Here is a 25017-nt window from a genome sequence, read left to right as displayed (position 1 = left end):
GAAAAAAAAAAAAAGTTATAGAGGCGCCTGGGTGGCTTAGCTAAACTTCTGACTGGTGATTTCAGCTCAAGTCATGATCTCATGGGTCGTGGGATCCAGCCTCAGGTCTGGCTCGGCCCTCAGCAGGGAGTCTGTTTGACATTCCCTCCCTCTGCCCCTTGCCTCCCACTAGAGCAGGCAAGCTGTTTCTCTCTCTCTCTCTCTCTCTAATACATAAATAAATCTTTTTTAAAAAATTATATATGTGCCTTAGGAAAAAAACAACGTCCCTCACTGAGACATCATTTTGAAATTATGTTTGAAATTTGAAATAATGATTATAATTCCTGTTATCATTACCAATATATTATGGTAGCCATATTTTGAGGTGCTGCTGTACCTGCCCTCCATCACATCCTTTACCTGGGCCCTTTGGGGGAGAGGCTGGAGGAGCAAACTGGTCATGGGGACACTGGGTTCTGCTTGGCATCTTGGCCTTACTCCAGAGACCAACCATATCTGTGGGCACTCTGTCCCTTGGCATCGGGCTGGTCACATGGAGCTCCCTCTCGAGCAATCCGAAGGGCAGCCAAGAGGCAGCCTCTTGGCTCACGTGTCTGATTCCCTTCATCCGAGTTTCACAGAAAGAAACCATTTTAAGAGAAGTGAAGAACCCTACGGCCCCCACACAACTGCCATGGGGAGAAAAAGTAGACCGGACAAAGAAAAAAAACCACCAAGATAAGTGATGAGAGCCTTGTTCTCTTTTTTCAGAAAGTCTAGTTTGCCTTGGTAACCATGACTCCTAGTTGCCATAGCGATGAGTCCCATTGTTAAGGAAATCTAATTTTATAGGCAGAACCTGAAAAAAAAAGTTCTACAGGGCCCTGAAGTTTGGGCTCAGAAGTTTTACTGAGCGGTGCAGTTCTACCAGAAGCAGCCTCTGAGATGAGGACTCAGGCAGAAGTGGTTCATGCCCAAGAGGCTCCCGGGAGAACCACTGAGGGAAGGAGGAAGGAACTGAATGAGGCCGTGGGTTGAAGAGACACCCAGCCTCAGCTGATCCCACAGGAAGCTCCAAGGCGACAAAGCTGTTCAGAATTTGGTAGGGCTGGAGGTGAGAGGGCTGGACTTCTGCATCTGTCAGACATCAGCTAAGGATCACTCCAGGGACGTAAATCTTCTGGCACTTTCGGCCCTAGTAACTAAGGGGAGGCCTCTGTGGAAGGGGGCAGACACAGGCCACAAACAACAAAGCCCACCAAAGGTGGGGAGAGAGACACTGCACCCGTAAAGTGGTCTGAGGGCTTCCAGAGGCCCATTACCAAGCATCCAAGCTACTTGCTACTGAACACGAAAACAAGTTGGGAGCAAACGGGGCTAGGCTAAGGCAAGGGAGACACTTGCCTCAGGCACCAAATTTCAGGGCCTGCTGAAATCTTGGCAATGAAGATAAATAATATCTTAACATAATATTTCCAAAAATCAAAATTAATGTGAAAAAACTCCACGATGAATAAACAGAGGTATTTTGCATCAAGGGAGGATCCGACTCTGCCTCACTGCTTCAGCCAAATCTAGGCCCTGGGTCATTGTTTACAATGACAGATGGCTGGCCTGTGGCCTGTACTTTGCCAGTTTGATTCTTTTTTATTACTGCCTCAAATTACTATGTCTCTTGACTACTGAGTGTTTTGGTACCACATTAAATTTTTCACTGAAGGGATGCCTCACTGGCCTCGCCCTAGTCCCAGCCCTGCTCAGGTGAGAAAAGTTACTGACAAGTGAACAGCATGCAAGGACTCCTATCCTAGGACAGTTACCCCCCCAAAACAAGCACACAAGTGCACCCTCAAATTCCTCCCCTTTCCCAATCTCCAACCCAGATTCTTCATCCCAATGGGGTAAAGAGGTTTTGTTTTTAAATGTTTTCCATTAAGCAAATATGACTCCAAATATCTTTGTGTGTGTGTGTGTGTGTGTGTGTGTGTGTACATTTTTAAATCCTCCAGGATGGGGGAAATGAAGAGACATTGGTCCAAGAGTACAAACTTCCAGTTATAAGGGGAATAAGTTCTGGGGATGTGAGGTACAAATGGCGATTAAAATTAACAACACTGTTGCACACTTGAAATTTCCTATAAGATCAGATCTTCAACCTTCTCACCATAACAACAATAACAAAAGGATAATTCTGTGAGGTAAAATATGTAACCTTACTGTGGTAAACATGTTTCAAATCACCACAGGCACACCTTAAACTTTCACAGTGTATTGTTAATTGGATCTCAAGAAAGCTACAGAAAAAAAAAAATAATCCTCCAGGCCCTGGAAAATTCCATCTCCTTTACTGATCCTTCCTTCCTGGAAGCTCTTATCCCTCATTTGGGGATGGCCAACTCATCCTGGTTCACCTGGGACATTCTGGGATTTAATGCTGAAAAGTCCCAAGTCCCGGGAAACCAGGAGAGCTGCTCAGCCTGCTTGAAAGGCGGTTTCTCTAGGAATGGATTGTGCATTTTCTTCAGAATCTGGACCCCAGGAAAGGATCACTGCTCCAGTCACTACTCTTGCATAACAAACCTCCCACACATGGTGATGGAAACCAAGAAACATTTTATTCTGCTCAAAGAGGATATGGGTCAAGAATTCAAACTCTAATAGACAGCAGAGACAGCTTTTCCCTGCTTCCTAATTTCTGGAGTCCCCACTGGAAAGACCCCAAAGCTGGGGGTGATATAGCTATGGGCTGGAACCTCAGCTGGGCTAAGCTCCTCCCCATGGCTCTCCCTGTGCTCTCTGCACAGACTAGTTTGAGCTTCCTAAGAGCGTGACGCTGGTTCCAAGAGTGAGCATGCCAAGGGACAAAGTTGGAAGAAGGGTTGAGTAGTTTTATGATCATGCCCCAGAAGTCCTGTAACATTCCCTTCTCCACACTGTATTGGTCAAGGCAATCCAAAAGGTCCACTAGGTTCAAGGGAAGGGACAGAGACTCCACCTCTGAATGGAGGGATGACACAGGTGTGGAAGAATGATGGGATGGAAGTTACTGTCTCAGCCATCTTGGGAAAATACAGTCTGCCATAGTCACATGAGTAACAGGGTGTCTCTGGAAGAAGTGAGAAGGAGAACCTCCTCAAGGCTCCTGAATGACCATCCTGTGGAGGTGGGAAGGATCCCAGAGGTAGAAATTTTGGGCAGTCCTCAGGGCCCCTAAGCTGCTCCTGGGCACCCAAACGAGGACTGAGAAGTGGGGACTGGGAACAAATATTGCATGGAGTGAGGATTCCCAGCCCCCAGGAGCTCTGATCCCTCCCTATCCCATCCCCAGATAAATACTTCTGTTACTAACTAAATTGTGCCCTCCCCGCAAATAACCCACAGATTCTGATGCTGAAGCCCTAACCTGCAATACTTGATGGTACTTGGAGGTGGGCCTTTAGCAGATAATTAGATTTAGATGAAGTCTTGGGGGTGGAGCTGCCATGATGGAATTAGCTCTCTCTCCATGCACTCACGGATCAGGGAAAGCCCATGGGAATATACGTTGAAAAGGTGGCCTCAGGAAGAGGATCCTCACCGGAATTTGACCATGTTGGCACTCTGTTCTTACACTTCCAGCTGAACCGTGAGAAAATAAATGTCTCACCCACTCTATGGACTGGGTTAGGGCAGTCCTAGCAGATTAAAACAACTTCCCCAGCCCTCTTACTTAAAGGAGTGAAGTAAAAGCATTTGCAAGTCTCTCCCAAAGTGCCAACAGTTCTGACCTCTAGTTCAACATAGCCCACCGACCCCTGGGAAGGACCCCAGAGTGACCAGCTACTGGCCACAGGAACTCCAGGCCCCTGGGGGAAGAGGTCCCTCCTAGGGTGCTTTCTGCCTGGAGGGGACAGAAGCGAGGGGCCCTCCCTCCCCAGAGTGTTCTCTGTGGCCTCCCGTGCCAAGGCCTAGTCAGTGCCTGACGACTCAATGTTTCTAAGAACTAGACCACATGCCATTGAATACACATAATTTGCAGGAAGAAGGAAAATCAATCAGAGGCGTTACTGGAACTGGAAGGCATGTGTTTAAAGTTCATTGACAGTAAAAGTATCAAAATCCCTTTGTGTGGGTGTTTTCAAGGCCAAATTAAGATCCTTGAGGGCAGTTGTAGAAATTCGAAGTTCTGCTTCTTGAAACACAAATACTCAGGGGACAGCACATATCCTGTATGGCTTTAATTTTTCTGTTAAAGCTGGAAAAAAAAAGAATAAAAAGAAAAACGTTTTTGCTCTCCGTTTCCAGTCTGAATAGTGAGGAGAAAGGACAACTCACAATATGGTATAATAATAGCCAACTAAAAGAAAGGAACAGGAAATAAACAGGCCTTATTAATGGTTTCTACAAATTAGGCTTGTCAGAAAGAGTTAAAAGAGTCCCAATGCGATCAGCTGGTACATCTACCAATTTTCCAACAAAATCTGTATTTTTGTATTTTTTCCTACACTGGAAAGTAAATCAATGCATGTGTATATCCATTTCGTGGTTGTCATTTTTGTCAAGCTATCTGTTCAGACTCCCTACAAATGAGCTGTTTGTTCTTTTTATATTAGATTCAGACTTCCGTGAAACGACTCAATTTTCACAAAAGAATAAAAGAACACTCAATCCTACAATGGATTGGAATTCCATTTAAAGCTTGTACTAGTTGCTGTTGATCTCTCTGTTTCCAAAAATGGGGTTCCAGGGAGTCAATAGCATAGCATGCATGTTAGAAAGAAGACCAGAAATTTTTCTGCTCCAATACCTATGCCCCTGAAAGGGGCATCACAGACCCTTGCATCCACAGATGGAGTCTATTGTCCACCTGCTGAATCTGGGTTGGACGCCATGTTTTGGTCAATGGCGCATTAGCATATGCAACACAATGAGAGACCTGAAAAGCATTTGTGCATCAGGACCTGCTCTTTCCTACTTCTCTGGAAAACCTACCTGCCTCTGTGTGAATAAGCCCAGGCCAGAGAGACACATGACCCAGTCTCCCCTGTTGCCTTAGCCTCCACCATCCAGCCCCTAGTAGCAGAACTGCTAGCTAATGGGGAGCCAACCACAGAGGGATGACTGAACCCAACTGAGACCAACAGAAGAACTGCCTGAGCCCAGCCCAAGTCACTAACCCACAGGCTTGTGAGCTAAATAAATGGTTGGTGTGTTCATCAGCTCTGATATGCAGCAATAGTCAACTAACACCTATAGACTCTCAAGTTTTTATTAGTAAGAGAAGTAACAAAGGGCATGTGTATCAAGTCATATTAGGGTCCGCTTAATTTCATGATATACATAATTGCCATTGCTTTTGATTTTTAAGACATAGTTTCCTCTTGTCTCTTCTCATGATGACACTGTGAGTCAGTAGCAGTTAGGTTAACTGAAGGGTGTGACTGATGGTGCTAAAGAAAAAATTATTCACTCTTGAGAAAGAATGGAAAAGCAGACTTTATCAGGACCATCATGACTGATGGAGGGACCATGGCAGGGGCCTTGCAGTGGGGAGAGACAATGGGCTCACCTTTGAATGCAGAAAGGATATATGAGAATTTATAGTTAAGGGCCAGGGGCTGGGGGCAGGGTAGTGGTCAGTGAATGGAAATTTACTAAGAAATAATAATTTCTGACATGATTCTTGCTGAGGGTGGGCCAGGGTGAGCAGACATCACCTGGGGTATAGTGGAGGCAAAGGAACTCTATCAGATATGGAAGATGGAGGATTCTGTCTAGACTAACTTAGTAGGGTTTTTGCTAAAATTGGACAATGCAGAGATGAACACAAAAGCCCCAAAGTCAAGACCTAGTTGGGGAGAAGATTCAGAAGAGCCTTCCCGACTAAAGTTTTGTCAAAGAGAGACTCTTTGTCAGTGGTTAAGGGGAAGAACATGAAAATGGGCACTTTCAGCCTCTGTTTTCCACCCAACACCAGAAGGCACAGCAACCAAGTGCCATAGCTCCCTACCCTCACAGCCACTGATTCTGAAGACTTCAGGGCTCCACTCTGTGTCCACCATCCTCTAAGTGGGGCCTGCACTCCCTGCTTTCTTGTGCCATTTCCCAGAGCAAGGCTTCATTACAGCAACGAGGGCCAGCTTTAGTGGAGTGCAACTGGTGCTCTTGCACCAGGTGCCACATTCCAGAAGGTTCCTGGGCAGAAAAGAATTAGCCTAGAGGGCCTGACTGTTTATCCTCAGAGGGGCCTGCTTATAAGATGGGTCGTTGGCTGGCATCTGGACACTTGGATTTGGGGAGGGTTCCCACCATTCGCAGAACAGATAAGGGCGACTCACTGTGCCTCAGCTGTGCAAATAGTGTTGTTTATGTTGAACTGCTTTCCTCCTGGGAGGCTGGAATTTGGATAGGTGTCAGCAAGGGGTGACTACATGACCAGCCCACAATAAAAATCCTGGGCACTGAATCCCTAATGAGCTTCCAAGGTTGGGAGCATGTCACATGTGTCGTCATAATTCATCTGTGACTCCATTGGGAGAGGATTCTTGGAAAATTGCACTTGAACTTGGCCCTGTGCACTTTCACTTTGTTGATTGTGCTTCGTATCTTTTCACTGTGATGAATTTTAGAGGTGAATACAATTGTATGCTGAGTCCCGTGAATCCCTCAGTGAAGATTTTTTCATCATTATTATCGAAATGTAGTTGACACACAATGTTACATTAGTTTCAGGTATACAACACAGTGATTCTGTATATGACGCTATGTTGGACACAAGTGTAGCTACCATCTGTCACCATACAGTGCTATTACATTATCATTGACTCTATTCCCTATGCTGCACCTTTCATCCCTTCATCCCTGTGACTCATTCATTCCATAACAAAGCCTATACCTCCCACTGCTCTTGACCTATTTTGTCCATCCCATGACCGAGCCCCCCTGGAAATCACCATCCCAGTGAATCATCCCCCAAACCTCACACTTGCAAATTAATGCTCCGTGATCATCACCTCGACGTTCTTAATAATTTAATCTTTGCATTTGTGCTTTGTAGGTGAAGTCAGATAAGACAATGGAACATGTTCCAGAGCCTTGGAGCCTCCCATCTCTCTGTAATGGTTCCCACCCCCCCACCTCCAGGATCCATGGGGCACTTTGCCTCAACAAGGGCTTAGGTACAAGGCTGGGCACACGCACCGTTGGCTCTCTGGGCAGAGCATGGTGGCTGTGGTCCTTGCCTGGACTAGAAACTCCTCTGAGCATTGAGTGGTGACTCAGAGGAGGACGAGCCTCTCACCCGCCTCCAATCCAGATACGGAGCAGGTCAGGCACAGAAGTAGCAGTTCTTTGGGATTTTCTCCTTTTCATCTGCTCTGGATTGCAGCCTGGGACCCCTTGGAAGCGGAACCGCCCAGATGGACTTCTCCACCTGGCCACGCTGTATGTCTGTTCCACAGCTAAAGGGAGGAGGCACCACACAACTCATGCCCAGGGGAGCAGGACTTCTAATAGCGATGAAAAACACCATGATGGGTGGAGAGAGACTATAGAAGAAAAGTAAAAACTCTTTTATAATTTCGGTATCTTTAGTGGTAATTTTTTCTGTTTTTTTTTAAGTATATAATAGGCTACCTTTGCTCCTTTTTTCTAGTATAGTTGACACATAGTGTTACTTCAGCTTCAGCTTATGACATATGATTCAACATCTCTATGTTTTATGCTCACCACCTGTCACCATACAACACCATCACAATACCATTGACTATAGTCCTTATGCTGGACCTTTCATCCCAGTGACTTACTCATTCCGTAACTGGAAGCCTATGTCTCTCATTTCCCTTCACCCATTTTGCCCAATCCCCCACTCCCCTCCCCTCCAGCAACCACCAGCTTGTTTTCTGTATTTACAGGTCTGATTAATACTAATTTGAACAGATGGATGTGCCCTTATGTTTATAGCAGCATCATTTACAATAGGCAAGCTTTGGAAGCAGCCCAAGTGTCCACTGATAGACAAATGGATAAGGAATATGTGGCATGTGTGTATAGATACAGATACATATATATGGATATGCGTATGGAAAATATAATGGAATATTACACAACCATTAAAAAGAATAAAATTTTGCCAGCCATTTGCAACAACATGGACAGACCTAGAGAGTATTGGGCTAAATGAAATAAGTCATACGAAGACATATGCCATATGATTTCACTCACATGGAGTCTTTTAAAAAATGAATTTTTCCTGCTTTTTAAATAAGATGCCTCACATTTTCAATGTACACTGAGCCCCACAAATTCACTTTATATGAATCATCTCCTTTCATCCTCCCAAGTGTCTCCCATGCTTTTGGACTGATATTCTAGAACTGTTTTTCAACTTTTTCAACCATGATTCTAAATAAGAAGCACATTTTACATCATGACCCATACATGTAAATGAATCAAATGTTTCACTAAATAATACTTACTATTACTACAAATCATAAACTGAAAACATAGAGTCAATATCACATATATTTTATGAACATTTGGATGCTATAACCAAAAATGCCAGTAAATAATATAAAAACAAAACATGGGAAAAAATGTGTTTAATGAAGCTTAGCAGCCCAAATCATAAGGGGAAAAGCATACATGCATAGTAGGAGTGGTGCTGAGCCAATTTCTAAACTAGCTTCTTTTTTAAGCTAACAGCAACCTAAATTGATTCCCAACATAATTAACTGGGTACTTTCCATGACTTGGAAAACACTATGCTAGAGCAATGCTTTCCTATTTCTGACCCGAACGTTGTGCAAAATGTCAAGTGTTCCGCAGTAAAAGGGTTCCATGGACAATAAATGTAGAAAATCCTGCATATTCATTACCTTCCTAGAAATTCACAATGCATATTGCCATAGTATGGTCTCTGAGAAATCCCATAGTGGGAAGAAATATATGTGATGTTTTTAATTCAATCTTTATCAACGAGTAGCATACAGTCATTCCTACATAGTTATTGGGTCAAAGAGAAAATAAAACCATAGTATGTGGATATTCAAGAGTGAAAAAGACCCAAAGATACAGATGTGGTGAAAAGAAGGGCCATATGTACCCCAATGTTCATAGCAGCAATGGCTACAATCGCCAAACTGTGAAAAGAGCTAAGATGCCCTTCAACAGATGAATGGATAAAGAAGATATTGTCCATATACAATGGAATATTATGCAGCCATCAGAAAGGATGAATACCCAACTTTTGTATCAACATGGATGGGACTGGAGGAGATTGTGCTGAGTGAGATAAGTCAAGCAGAGAAAGTCAATTACCATATGGTTCACTTAGTTGTGGAGCATAAGGAATAACATGGAGGACATTAGGAGAAGGAAAGGAAAATTGAATAGGGGTAAATCGGAGGAGGAGATGAATCATGAGAGACTATGGACTTTGAGAAACAAACTGAGGATTTTGGAGGGGGAGGGTTGGGGGAGCCTAGTGGTGGGTATTTAGGAGGGCACGTATTACATGGAGCACTAGGTGTGGTGTATGTTGGGTCGGTGGCTTCGGGAATGCAGGAGAAACAATAGAAATGACCGGGGCCGCCATCTTCCAGCCCCCTCCCCCACCTTCCTTAACCCTTGACTCTCCCGCGGAAAGGATGTATGCCCCGGTCACGGCTCCATAGGTAACCCGATACCTATGCAGGAAACAGGAGTATCAGAAGCCCCCACCCCATACCCTCTGATCACCAAATACCTTACCATATATGGATGTGAGCCCATGCCATGCCTTGGCCTGATAAAAGACCCCCACCGACTCCCTCCCAGTGCGACTTCCCTGACTCCGCTTTCCAGAGTCGAGAAACCTCGCCCGAGGGTGCCCAAATCCTCCTGGCGCGACTCTCCTGGCTCCCCTTCTCCTGAGCCCTGGAACTTCACTGGAGAGTGCCTTTAATAAATCTTGCCTTGCGCCTACCTCGCCTGATTTACCTCGCCTGCAAAACTACAGTGCATAAACAATGAATCTTGGAACACTGACAAAATAAAATTAAATTTAAAAAAAAACACAAAATGACACTGTATCTCAATTTTATAGAATTGGGTCAAAGTTATCCTCAGATGCAAATTCGTAGCCTTAATCGATTCTGTTATTTAAAAATGGATTTTACAATATTAAAAACATAATTCAAAAAGTTTGTCAGAAGATAGCAAAAACGATCCTGAGGAAATCAAGAGGAATAGACATAATAGAAATTCATAAATAAATTAATTGAAAATAAGGAAAATAGAATTGTTCTCAAAAAATTAGGCAAAACTTTGCAAACTACAACTTAAAGAAGAGAGGAAATACAAATAAATAGAAATCTAATGGGCAAAAAAGAACACAGATGTGTGGGTTTGACAATCCTGGTGACATGGAGAATTTTCTGGAAACATATAAAGAAGGAAGAAAATTGCAAACAGACCAATAAGTGATAAAGAAAAGTTTGCAAGAAAATACCTTCGAAGGAAGGCTGAAGGACCAAATAGTTTCACGGACGAGTCCTTTGGAACTCTCAATTAGCTAACTTCAAATGCTCCATAAATTGCTGCGGGAATTAAAAAATGAACAGGAAACAAAACAAAAACAGAAACCTACTCAAATTGTCATATGTAACTAAAATAAATCTGACACTAAACCTGACGAGAACAGCTAAAATTAGATATAGCACTTTTTTTAAAAAGCCAAAATGTATAAATAATACATTAAAGAAAAACCAAGCCCAAATGGAGTCATTTGCCCCTCATGACAGCAGACCAAGATTTATAACAGTTTCAGTCTCTCCTAGGAATGTGACTTTGTAATAGTCAATCTGAAATTTCCTGATCAGCCCTAGGGAGGTCATCTCTATGATAAAAACTTTTTGGTCACCCCACCCCAAAAGAAGCTGTCCTGGTTTGAAACAATCATTTCTTTTCTTTTGCTAATAACTTCCTTGCCCCACCCTCCTGGCCTAGAAAAACTTTCCATTTTGTGCAACTCCTCAGAGAATCTCTACTTGCAAGTTGAGATGTTGCCTGATTCCTGAATCGCTTGATAAAGCCAATTAGATCTTTAAACTTGGTTGAATTTTGTTTTTTTAACACATATAAAGTCAAATGCAACAGAATATTAAAATAATAACCTATCATATCCGTACCTAATTAGAGTTTGTTCCAAGTCTACAGGATTTAATTTACAGTGGGAAGTCTATAGATAGCATATATCCCATCAATAGGTTAATTAAGAAAGCGTACCACTAAGAATGTTTTTAAAGCATTTTAATGAAGTTCAGATCCAACTCATGATTTTAAATATCAAAACCCTTTAAAATTAAGAATCAACCGATATTTCCTTGATATCAGAAGTTCTTAACTTGGAGTCCTAGGGGTCCATGAATAATAGTTCAGAGGGTTTATGAGCCCATGAAAAGGTTTACAAAATTGTGCATGGGTATCTGCAAGTATTTTTTAGAAATAAAATTGGTAAAACTGTCATCAGATTCTCAAAGTGTTCTATGACCTCCAGAAAACAAACAACCATTATTTTATAGGATAAATGCTTTTTATCTCAACCAAATTAACTTTATACTCAGCTGAAATAATGGGAGACATTTCTAGCAATAGCAGAAACAAAATAATGATGTGCACTATCAGATGTTAATTTTAACACTTCAGAGGCATCTTTTAGACAAACTGGCTTCAGCGATGGAATGTAGAAAGGGCTGAATACAGAGAGAGGCATCAGATGACCCACCTCAAGATATCCATAGGCCCTAACTGACCAGTGGGCTACTTACAACCAAGCACAGTTACCAAAAAAGGGAAAATGCCATACGTTCCCTACCTCATCATCTTCCCCCTTTAAAAACACTCCCACCCACTGTCTCATGATAGACAGCCTTTCCTTTGCTGTCCTGCCCATCCCTCCCTTATGGTATATTCAGTAAACTTCTATCTCCTTTGTTGTGCCTCAGGTGAATTATTTTCACCGTCCATGCCACTGGCTTTCACCCCATCTATGCCCCATATTTGGGGACCCTCATCTGATCGGGATGGACACCCCATTTAGACACCACGAACGTGACTCTAGGAGCTCTGACCAAGGCAATAATATGTAAAACAGAAATAAACTGTAATTACTGGAAAGGAAGACATCAGTTCATCACTATATGATAGACTACCTGGAAACCCTAAGAAAATCAGTTTAAAAATACTGGACAAACTAAACCACAAATTACGCAGGGAAGATCATCGCAAAATATCTAGTTATCAGTTTGGTAATAGAATTGGAGCATCCCAACATAATAATTGGTAAAACTTAAAATAAGTAGGAACAAAATTAACATAAATCTAAGAAATTCTGTGAAAAATCTCCAAACATCGTTGAGATAACGACAATAGTGTTGAGAAAAACATACCATTTTCCAAGATGACAATTTGGCTATAGTGTATCGATGTCAATTCTTTCCCAATTAATTTAAAGGTCAAGCAAAATTCCAATTAAAGTCCCAACTGGATTTGGTTTTGAATTTTTCACAAAGATTTTTAAAGAACATCTAACATAATAACAGGGAAAAAAAATAAAGAAACTATCGGGAAATTTTTTTAAGCTAATAAAACACAAGGAGTAATGATGTATTAACCTTTCAGATATTAAAACATCCTAAAAGTGTAACAATTAGAACACTGTGATACTGATGCAAAATATTCAAAAATATAAATAATATAAATAATCCAAAATATAAATATATATAAAATATATATAAATATATATAAAAAATATAAATATAATATATATAAATATAAAAATATAAATAATCCAAAAATATAAATAATCCACAAACTTCCTAGTATAAGATCCGTAATGAAGGGTCACGTATCAATGAGGAAGGAGCTCTTTATTAAAGACTCTGACCAATTATCTCATTATTTTGAAATAAAAACAAGATTTATTGCCACTTACTGAATACTTACAGCATGCTAGATACTGAGATAAGTATTTCACATACATTTCTGAATTCACCCTCAAAAAAACTTATCAAATAGATATTGCTAGTCTCATTTTATAGTCAATGAAACCAGGGTACAGAATAGTTATCAGACTAAGTTATACCTTCGATTAACAGCCAAGCAAAATTTCAAATCCAGGTTGGCCTGACTCCAATTTAAAGCCAAATAAATTTCTTGTGTATGGAAGTGTTTTATTTATTTTAAAATGATAGAGGCATTTGCATTTCCAGGAAGATGGAGTAGACACATTTTTCCCTATTCCCATGCTAAATATATCCACAAACCCTGGACACTATTCATATATATATATAATATTATATTATATATATATGTGTGTGTGTATATATATATATATATATAAAGTTAGAGAGAAAACAAACCAGCTAGTGACCTTGATATGGACAGGCTCACAACACAGAAATGTCAATAGATGCAGACCACCAAAAAAAAAAAAAAATAAAGAGGGCGCCTGGGTGGCTCAGTGGGTTAAAGCCTCTGCCTTCAGCTCAGGTCATGATCCCAGGGTCCTGGGATCGAGTCCCACATCGGGCTCTCTGCTCAGCAGCGAGCCTGCTTCCCTTCCTCTCTATCTGCCTGCCTCTCTGCCTACCTGTGATCTGTCTGTCAAATTAAATAAAATCTTAAAAAAAAAAAAGAGCCTGCATTCTCTACCCAAAGAACTAGGAAAGAAACAACTGAGCAGGACAGGAAATTTTAGAGGATAACACATCTACTCCAGGCTAACGATATAGGAAAAAACTGTAGCTCCAGCCCCACACCCACCAGTAAAAAAACCAAAAACACAAAAACTCTAGTGGAGAATCCAGAACTCCACCCCTGCTAGACTATAAGGAGGTACCCCAACTCCCACAGCAAGTGGTATCAGGAAGCTTAGTGGAGGGTCAAAGCTTTCACCATGACTCCAACAGAATGTTGGTAGAAGTCTAGATGTCGAAGTTGCTGCCAGTGAGGGCTAAGAAGGAAATGAAGAAAATGTTAAGGAAACTGGAGAAAAGATGATCTTTGCTATATAGCAGCAGAAAACTTAGCTGAATGGTGTCCAACTGTTGTGTAGCAAGTAGAACTTTTAAGTGATAGTACAAGAACGTGTAAGTGATAAAAGACCTTGGACGTGTAGCTGAGATTTCCAAACAAAATATTGAAGGTGTAGACTGGTTTCTTCTTTTGTTTACAGTAAAATGTAAGAGGAAAAAAACTGCTAAGCCAAAAGAAGTCAGCACTTGCTGATTTGGGAAAAATCTCAGCCTATCAGGATTGCAAAGGATGCTAAAGCTAAGAGATTCATTGTCAGAAAGGTATGCTCTGGAGAGAAGGCCAAAGGTGTGGCCAATAGCCTTTTGCTAGCGCTAGTGCTTAAGAGATTGGGTGTGTAACTCATGCATCCTCTCGGCTATTTCAGCAGAAGCCAAGATAGAGATGGAATGATCCAGGAAATACCTGTGGATAACCTTCTTGTCTAACGGTGTGAATCCCTGTGATGTGCCCAGGAGACTCACAAACTTTTTGAGAATGTGACTGCAGCAGAAACACTTCCACATTGAACTGAATGCAACAGAGACAGGACAAAATGAAAAAAGGCCAAAAGTCTCAAAACTCTACTACTTAGCTACAAAATGTACTATCCTTCAAGAAACAATGAAGAACAACTTCAAAGACAGACCCCTAAGTCTAGAGGGCAGAGCTTTGGGCCCAGATATCAGACCTACAAGTATAGAGAGATAAGAACCACAGACCCAGGGGACAATGCCTCAAGCCCCTGAGGATCCCAGCTCTTAAAACTTAATGAAATTTGTGCTGATTGATTTTGAAATTCCTTGGGATCAGTGACCTCTTTCTTCCTTCCATCTCTCATCTTGGAATGGGACTCTCAATAACTGTTATATTATGCCTGTCCCACCATTGTATTTGGGGATCAGATAATTTGTTCTTTAGTTATATAGGTCCACAGATGGAGAGGAATTTTGCTCCAGGATGAATCATATCCAGAGTCTCATCCATACCTGATTTAGATTATTTAGATAATGACATTTGGGTCTTTTGAGCTGATGATATTTATATGAAATTTTTAATTTCAAGTTAATACTATAATAGCTAGAGGCTTTAAGGAATGTTGGAATGGGGTGAATGTATTTTGCACGTGGGATGCATATGGACCTTTAAAGGGTAGAGGGCAGACTGTAGTGGGTTGAATGGTGGCTCCCAAATACTCATAAATGTTAATCCCCAGAACTTATAAATGTCACTTCATATAAAACAAAGCCTTTGCAAATGTGAGTAAGTTAAGACTCCTGAGATGGGGGAGATTATCCTAGATTATCTGGATGGACCCTAAATGAATCACATGTATCCTTATAAAAGGGAGGTAAGGAGAGATTTAATAAAAGGGAAGCAAGGAGAGATTCAATAAGACACACAGGAAAGAAGATGATATGATGATAGAGCAGAGAAAGATATGAAGATGCTGGCTTTAGGGATTGGAGTTATATGACCACAAACCAAAAAATACCTACAGCCACCAGAAACTAGAAGATTCCCCCAGAGAGAGCACAGCCTTGCCAGCATCTTGATTTTAGCTCAATGAAACTGATCTCATACTTCTGGCCTTCAGAACAGTGGGAGAATAGATTTCTGCTGTTCAAAGCAATCAAGTTTGTGAAAATTTTTCACAAATTTCACAAGAAACTAGTACATGTGGTGAGAATGTCTGTTCTCACAAGTCTTATTCAACACAGTGCTGGAAATCCAAACCAGCACAATAAGGCAAGAAAAGGTAATAAAAAGGCATATAGATTGGAAAGGAAGAAATAAAGCTCCCTATTAGCAGATGATGTGATAATCTACATAGAAAATAATAAGGAGGGGCACCTGGGTGGCTCAGTCTACCTTCAGCTCAGGTCATGATCCCAGGGTCCTGGGATCGAGCCCTACATTGGGCTCCCTGCTCAACAAGAAACCTGCTTCTCCCTTTCCCACTCCCCCTGCTTCTGTTTCCTCTCTCATTGTGTCTCTCTCTGTCAAATAAATAAATAAAGTCTTTAAAGAAAAAAAAGAAAATAATAAGGAATCTACAAAAAAATCTCTTAGAATAAGTCAGTTCAACAAGGTCACAGGATACATGATCAATATACAAAACTCAATTGTATTTTCATATATTAGCAATGGACACATAGACATGAAATTTAAAACACAACAGCATTTACAATTTCCAAAAAAATGAAATACTCAGATGTAAATATAAATAAATAGATACAGAATTTAGATGCTAAAGACTACAGAATTTATTTAAATCAAAGATGTAAATAAATGGAGACACACACTGTATTTGTGAATTGGAAGACTCAGCATAGTAAAGAAGTCAATTCTCCCCAAATTGGTATGCAAGTTTAAACCAATTTCCATCAAAAACCAGCAAGATTTTTTTGTAGATTTTGACAAGAATGATCGAAAATTTATATGGAGGGGCACCTGGGTGGCTTAGTTGGTTAAGCGTCTGCCTTTAGCTCAGGTCATGATCTTGGAGTCCTGGGATCGAGTCCCACATCTAGCTCTTCGCTCAGTGGGAAGAATGCTTCTCCCTCTGCCTTTCCCCCCTTGCCCTCTCTCTCTTTCAAACAAATAAATAAAATGTTTTAAAAAATAAAATTTATATGGAAATACAAAAGATCTAGAATAAAGCAACTTTGAAAAGGAAGAATAAAATGGGAGGAATCACTCAAGCCAATTGTAAGACATTATATAGCTACAGTAGTCAAGACTGTGGCAGAGGGATAGACACATAGATCAATGAAACAAAAGAAAATCTAGCCACATACAAGTAGAGAGACCTTGTGCACCCTTCACTCAGTTTTATCTGGATGACAAATAGCCTGTATCTAGAAGAGACAAAGAAATCTCAAAAGTCAACAGTTTAAATTAAAAAATTATTTAAAAGGGAAAGAAGACATGAAGGGGCATTTTATCAAAGAGGCTATATAGATGTCAAATGGGCAGGTAGAATGATAGTCAATCACTAGCCTTTCAGGAAATGCAAATTCAGACCACGATGAGCTATCACTGCAAACCTATTAGACATCTAAAATAAAAAATAGTGAAATGAAGGCACCTGGGTGGCTCAGTTGGTTGAACGACAGTCTTCAGCTCAGGTCATGATCCTGGAGTCCCGGAATCAAGCCTCGAATCAGGCTCCCTGCTCAGCAGGGGGTCTGCTTCTCCCTCTGACCTTCCCCCTCTCATGCTCTCTCTCTTTCTCTCTCTCAAATAAATAAATAAAATCTTTTTAAAAAAAATAATGAAATGTCAAATGCTGGCAAAGATGTAGAGAAACTGTATGTCTCAGACGTTGCTGATAGGAATATAAAATGGCACAGCCCCTCTGGAAAACAGTTTTGAAGTAATGAAAAGGAACAAATTATCGATACACACAACTTGGATGGACTCCAGAGCATTATGCTGAGTGAAAAAAAGCCAATCTCAAGAGATCTCATACTGTATGGTGCCATTTATATAACATTCTCAAAATGACAAAATTATAGAGAAATAAATTAGTGGTTGCCAGGGGTCAGGAACAGAGATATAACCATAAAAAAGCAACAGGAGGGAGAGTTTTGTGGTGATGGAATAGCTCTGTATCTCAATTACAGTGATAAAATTACAGATCCATACACACAAACATTGTACCATTGCCAATTTCCTGGTTTCATGTTGTACTGTTTAGTTATGTCAAATGTAACTATCAGAGGAAATGGGTGAAAGGGGCACAAGGTCTCTCTATGCTATCTTTGCAACTTTTTGTGAATCAAGAATTCATTCAAAATAAAAAGTTTCTAAAAAAGGAAAAAGCATAGAAACCAATGAACAAACAATGTGATATTCCATACAATGAAATACTACTCAATGATAAAATGGAATAAACTGGTATGCACATCAACACATATGAATGTCAAAAACATCAGGCTGAATGAAAGAAACTTTATGCAAAGGAATGTATATTGCTTGATTCTATGTAAATGAAGTTCTGGAACAAGGAAAAGTAATTTATGGTGAAAAAAATCAGAACAGTGGTATTTGGGGGTGGAGATCCACTGGAAAGGGCCCTAAAGGAGCTTTCTAGAGTTATAATAATAATATTCTGTATCTTGATAAGGGTTTGGGTTACACAGGTGTATAAAGCAAGACTTCAATAAATGATATTGAGATTCTTATATAAAGATAAAAGTAGATCCCAACACAAATATTAATTCCTGATGGGTTAAATACCTAAATAAATCTTTTAATATTTAGATGATAATACAGGAGTATATGTTTATAAATTTGGGGCAAGCAAGAAGTTCTTGATAATGACATAAGAAAGAGAAATAAGAAAGAAAAAAACTTAGGAAGTTTACAAAGTCACCGTAAATATGGTGAAATATAAGCCATGGTTTGGGAGAAGATATTTGCAGTACATATATCTAACAAAGGATTAGTATCCAGAATACAGTTGACCCTTGAACAACATGGGGGTTAGGGGCAACAGCCCCCCCATGCAGTTGAAAATCTGCATTTAATTTTTGACTCCCCCAAACCTAAGGACTCATAGCCTACTGCCTTCCTGGTAACATAAGCAGTCAATTAATACATATTTTGTTATGTTCTATGTATTATATACTGTACTCCCACAATAAAGTAAGCTAGAGAAAAGACAGTGTTTTAGAAAATCATAAAGAAAAGAAAATAAATTTACTGTACTGTAGTGTATTTATGGGGAAGAAAACCCACATGCAAGTGGACCTACACAGTTCAAACCCATATTGTTCTAGGGATAACCGTATATACAAAGAACTCCTAAATCAACTAACCAGTCAAATAGAAAAATGGTCAGAGAATATAAATAGATCACTCAAAGAGGAAGAAGCTGATATGGCTAACAAACATACGAGACGATTCTTTAAGACAATAGTATTAAGGACAATAAAAGTTAAAAAGAGTGAGACAGGGGCACCTGGGTGGCTCAGTGGGTTAAGCCTCTGCCTTCAGCTCAGGTCATGATCCCAGGGTCCTGGGATCGAGTCCCGCATCGGGCTCTCTGCTCAGCAGGGAGCCTGCTATCCTTCCTCTCTCTGCCTGCCTCTCTGCCTACTTGTGATCTCTGTCTGTCAAATAAATAAATAAAATCTTAAAAAAAAAAAGAAAAGAATGAGACAGCATTTCATACCCATCAGGTTGGAAATAAAAATAATGTCTGATAACATGAAAGGTTCTGAGGATGTAGTGGAAAGAGAACACAATCTTTTGCTGCCTATTAAAACAAGACACTCATACCTCGTGACCTGACAATTCCACTTCCAGGTGTCTACCCTAGAGAAGCTCACGTACACAGAGACAGAAAGGAGAATTTCTTTGCAGCAGTGCTTGAAGTAGCAAGAAATGAAAACCTTCTGTTAGTAGCATTTGACACCATCAATCATTCCCTCTTTCTAGAAATATTTCTCTCATTTGACTTCTAAATGGCCCATCTCTTTTATTTATTTATTTATTTATTTATTTATTTATTTATTTGTCAGAGAGAGAGAGAGAGAGAGAGAGGAGCGAGAGTGAGCACAAGCAGACAGAGTGGCAGGCAGAGGGAGAAGCAGGCTCCCTGCCGAGCAAGGAGCCCGATGTGGGACTCGATCCCAGGACGCCGGGATCATGACCTGAGCCGAAGGCAGCTGCTTAACCAACTGAGCCACCCAGGCGTCCCTAAATGGCCCATCTCTTGGCTTTCCTATTATCTCATTAGCTGCTTCTTTTCATTGCTGGGTTGTCCTCCTCTACCTGACCTCTACAGTTTGGAGTATCCTAGGGGTTATTCTATACCTGTTCCCTAGTTGACCTTATGGATAATTTTGGCTTTTTAAAACAAAGATTTATTTATTTATTTGGGGGGGGGGTAAGGGACAGAGGGAGAGAGAGCCTTAAGCAGACTTTGCACTGAGCACCAAGTCCAAAGCGAGGCTTAATCTCATGATCCTGAGATCGGGACCTGAGCCAAAACCAAGTGTTGGATGCATAACGAACTGAGTCACCCAGGCACCCCGAGAATTTTTGCTTTTAAACACAATCACCAATCACCAGCCTGGACCTCTCCCCTGACCTTTGACTTGGATATCTCACTGCCCATACAACATCACCAGTTGGCTATCGGATTAACAGCGCAACACGCTAACATGTCTAGAACCAAAGTAATAATTGCCCTTCAACCTCCAATCCTCCCTTGGGTTTTCCCATCTTAGCAAACAACATCCCCATTCACCCGCCTGCTCAAGATAAAACCTTGGGGTCAAACTTGAGTCCTCTCTTTTGCACACAACCTTGATATCTTTTTTTCCTTCACATTCCCCATTGAGTCCTGATCCAAACCATAATCACCTCTTATCTAGACTGCTGTGACTAATTCCTCCCTGTCTCCTAATTTCTCCTCTAGCTCTCTTATAGTCTTCCTTCCCCTGGCAAGCTGAGTGAGCTCAAGAATATGTTGGCTCTCTGTGGCCAGAGAGGGCCTATGACTTCCCACATCTGGTACAAAATCCAGACTCCACTAACCACTGTTAACTGTCTGAGTTCATCTCCTATGTAGTCCCCTACCTGGGGTCACAGTGTTCCAGCCACACTGGCTGTTCCTTGAATACACTAAGATTATTCCTACCTTAGGGGACTTTGCATTTGATGTTCCATCTTCCGTGGATATGGGTGAATGACTCCAGAGTACCCTGCTGGATTATGTGGAAGAATTCCCACGTTTCTACAGACTGTGAGATCTCAATAGGGAAAGGATTTGGAGTGACAAGAGTCCTCTATAATGTTCCAAATCTTGCATCTAGAACACTCGTCTTTGACTTAAAGTTTACTTCTGCATATGCATGTCCTAGAGAATTCATGGTAATGGCAGGGGATGAATCCAAAGTCAAGATCAAACCATAAGCACGGCCTCTATACAGGGGATAGAAATTTCACACAACACAGCATTAAAGATTTTCTTTCATTTTTTTTCAAATTTTTATTTAAATTCCAGTTAATTAACATACAGTGTAATATTAGTTTCAGATGTGGAATTTAGTGATTCATCACTTTTATACAACACCCACTGCTCATCACAACAAGTACATTCCTTAATACCCATCACCCATCTAGCCCTTCCCCCCATCCACCTCCCTTCCAGTATCCCTCAGCTTGTTCTCTATTCTTAAGAGTCTGTTTTCGGGTTTGCCTTTTTTCCCCCCTATACTCATCTGTTTTCTTTCTTAAATTCCACACAAAAGTGAAATCATATGGCATTTTTCTTTCCCTGACTGACTTATTTTGCTTAGCATAATACCCTGTAACTCCATCCATGACCTTGCAAATGGCAAGATTTCATTCTTTTTCGTGACTGAGTAATATTCCATTGTGTGTATATACCACATTTTCTTTATCCATTCATCAGCTGATGGGTATTTGGGCTTTCCATAATTTGACTATTGATAATAATGTGCTATAAACATTGGAGTACCTGTACACATTCACATCTGTATTTTTGTATCCTTTGGGTAAATCCCAGTAGTGCAATTGCTGGATCCTAGGGTAGTTCTATTTTTAACTTTTTGAGGAACCTCCATACCATTTTCCCAAGTGGCTGCCCCAGTTTGCATTCCCACCAACAGTGTAAGAGGATTTCCTTTTCTCGACATCCTCGTCAGCATCTGTCATTTCCTGACTTGTGAATTTTAGCCATTCTGACATGTGTGAGGTGATATCTCATTGTAGTTTTGATTTGTATTTCCCTGATGCCGAGTGATGTGGAGCATTTTTTCATGTGTCTCCTGGCCATCTGGATGTCTTCTTTGTAAAAATGTCTATTCATGTCTCCTGCCCATTTTTAGTTGGATTATTCATTTTTGGGTTGTTACATTTCATAAGTTCTCTATAGATTTTAAATACTAACCCTTAATCAGATATGTCATTTGTAAATATCTTCTCCCATTTTGTAGGTTGCCTTTTAGTTTTGTTGATTGTTTCATTCACTGTGCAGAAGGTTTTTATCTTGATGAAGTCCCAATAGTTCATTTTTGCTTTTGTTTCCCTTGCCTCCAGAGACATGTCTAGTAAGAAGTTTCTGCAGCCGATGTCAAAGAGATAACTGTCTGCATTCTTCTCTAGGATTTTGATGGTTTCTTGTGTCATGTTTATGTCTTTCATCCATTTTGAATTTATTTTTGTGTATGGTGTAAGAAAGTGGTCCAGTGTCACTCTTTTGCTTGTTGCTGTCCAGTTTTCCCAACACCATTTGAAAGAACATCCAATGGAGGAAGTTCTTTCCTCCTTTGTTGAAAATTAGATGACCATATAATTGTGAGTTCATTTCTGGGTTTTCTGTTCTGTTCCATTGATATGTGTATCTGTTTTTGTGCCAGCACCATACTATTTTGCTCACTACAGCTTTGTAATATAACTTGAAGTCCAGAATTGTGAAGCCTCCAGCTTTGCTTTTCTTTTTCAAGATTGCTTTGGTTATTTGGGGGTTTTTTGTAGTTCCATACAAATTTTAGGATCGTTTGCTCTAGCTCTGTGAAAAATGTTGGTGGTATTTTAATAGGGATTGTATTAAATGTGCAGATTGCTTCAGGTACTATAGACATTTTAACAATATTTGTTCTAATCCCTAAGCATGGAATGTTTTTCCATTTCTTTGTGTTATCTTCAGTTTCCTTCATAAGTGTTTTTATAGTTTTCAGAGTACAGATCTTTCAGTACTCTGTGGTTAGGCCTATTCCTAGATATCTTATGATTTTAGGTACAATTGCAAATGGGTTCAATTCCTTGATTTCTCTTTCTGAAGAAGCTTTTCATTCAAAAGGGCAGACCTGGCCAAGAATTGGACTATGTCCCTAGGGGTATGAGGCCAAGAATCCAGATATCTCCTTCTTTAAAGGGTACATCAGTTTGTTGGGGCTACCATAGCAAAGTACTATGGACTGGTTGGCTTAAAGAACAGAAACTTATTTCCACACAGTTCTGGAAGCTGGAAGTCCAAGATCAAGGTGTTGGCAGGATTGTTTCTTCTGTCCTCAGAGACCTCTCCACTTGGCTTGTAGAGAGCCATTTTCTCCCTGTGTCTTCACATGTTTTCATTCCTCTGTGCCTCTGTCCTAATTTCCTCTTTTTATAACAACACCAGGCATATAGGATTAGGGCCAACCTACTGACCTCATTAAACTTTAATTACCTCTTTCAAGTTCCTATATATACATCCAGTCACATTTTGAGGTACTGAGGGTTAGGACTTGAATATATAAATTTGGGGGAACCCAATTTAGCCAAAGGGCATAACATATTTCCCTCTGGGCCACAGAAAATCTGAAATATTTCAAATTCTTATTGTTCCTCTTTACCCCTGGGCCTTTGGAAAAGTCTGATCAACATTGCTTGGTAGTATTGAGAAAGACAAAAGAAAGTGTGATCTTCCCCACATTCAATTTTGACTGACACCAAGAGGTAGGGAAAGGACCAAATGATAAAAGGGACCATGTCCAGGAGCTTCTGCTAGAGGCCAGCATAACAAGGGATGGGGAAACTTGCTTGGAGGAGCTGGAAACCATGAGCAAGGGCAGAAGCCCTGGAGCAACACGACTGTGTAAACAGCCATGTGAACCCCAGCCCCCGCCCCCAATATGTGCCTGAGCAAGGAGACCAGAAAGCAAGGGGGTCAAGTGATCCAGATTCATTTATTCTTTCAAAAAATATTTATTGAACACCTATCATGTGCCAGACAGTGTACTAGTTCTGGGATATTTAAAGGACAAAATAGACAAGATCCCTGCCTAGCCTAACAGTGATGAAGAAAAGAGACGATGAGGAAATAGGTATCATTGTAGGTAGCGAAAGAACAATGTAGAGAAAAGAAACTCGAGTAAGGGAATAAAGAGTGAAGAAGGGGTGATATTTAAGACATAGTGATGAGAGGAGGTCTCTTTGAGAGAGGTCTGAAAGAAGTGATAGAGCAAGCCACACAGGGGCCATAGGGAAGCATCCTGGCACAGGGAGACAGGGACAGGAAGACAGAGAAAGATTTCCAAAACATCTATATTTGTTCTCAGAGTATATTGACTAGGACTAGGTTTTGTGTCAGCCTCAGACCCCCTTCAAGGAAGAACTTGCTGTCCACTTCTGAAAAGTGTGGTTCACTTACAGCCTCCACCAGTTGCTTCATCGAGGCTCATCTCGGCTTTCAAGCTGGAGGTCCTACCTTTCTCAGGGTATGAAGGTCATTGCTCCCAGTCAATGACTGAGCAAGGAGGTGATAGCTGAGGGCACATTCTTCTTGGGAAGCCCCCAGCAACTGATGGCACAAGGTGGTGGGAAAAAACCTTGCCATCTCTACCCAATACAACACTCCCAAAGCTGACAATCTTTGCCCCCAGAGCTCTCCACAGGGCTGGAAGAAGCCTAATCACAATCTGATGGCTTCCCCTGCCATCAATTCAGCTGGCTTCCTCCATTCCCTTGCACAGGAGCTAATCTCCAGTGCAACACCTGCACTCCTGACTCAGTCTCAGCATCTGTTTCCCAGGCACAGCAAACCGGGACAGCTTTAAAGTAGAAAATGCTTCCTTCAATCCAAAGTAATCTCTGAAAGCAAGATGCTGACTGGAAATTTCATCCAAGACCATAAGTTGATAGATACCACACTCAAAGAGAGTTGTGAGAACTTGTGAAATCACTATGTTGTAAACTTGAAACTAATGTAATATTGTGTATCAACTATACATCAATTTAAAAAAAGGTGAGTTGTGGGACTTCAAGATAGGTTCTGAAAACCAATTCAGTAGTTAACTTTCACTGAGAGCATAAGAGAGTTGGGATGTTGGAGATTAAGAGAAGGATTTTAAACAGATTTTTTTTTAGAGATAACTGTGTTCTGAGTACTTCCCCAGAGGAAAAGTAAGGGGTCACTGTTCTTCACCTCAAGCCTACGAAAGGTTTCAACAGGACCACGTAGAGTTGTTGAAATATGTCCCT

This window comes from Martes martes (assembly GCF_963455335.1).
Source record: "Martes martes genome assembly, chromosome: X".
Taxonomy (NCBI): Eukaryota; Metazoa; Chordata; class Mammalia; order Carnivora; family Mustelidae; genus Martes; species Martes martes.
This window is presented reverse-complemented; position numbering follows the sequence as displayed.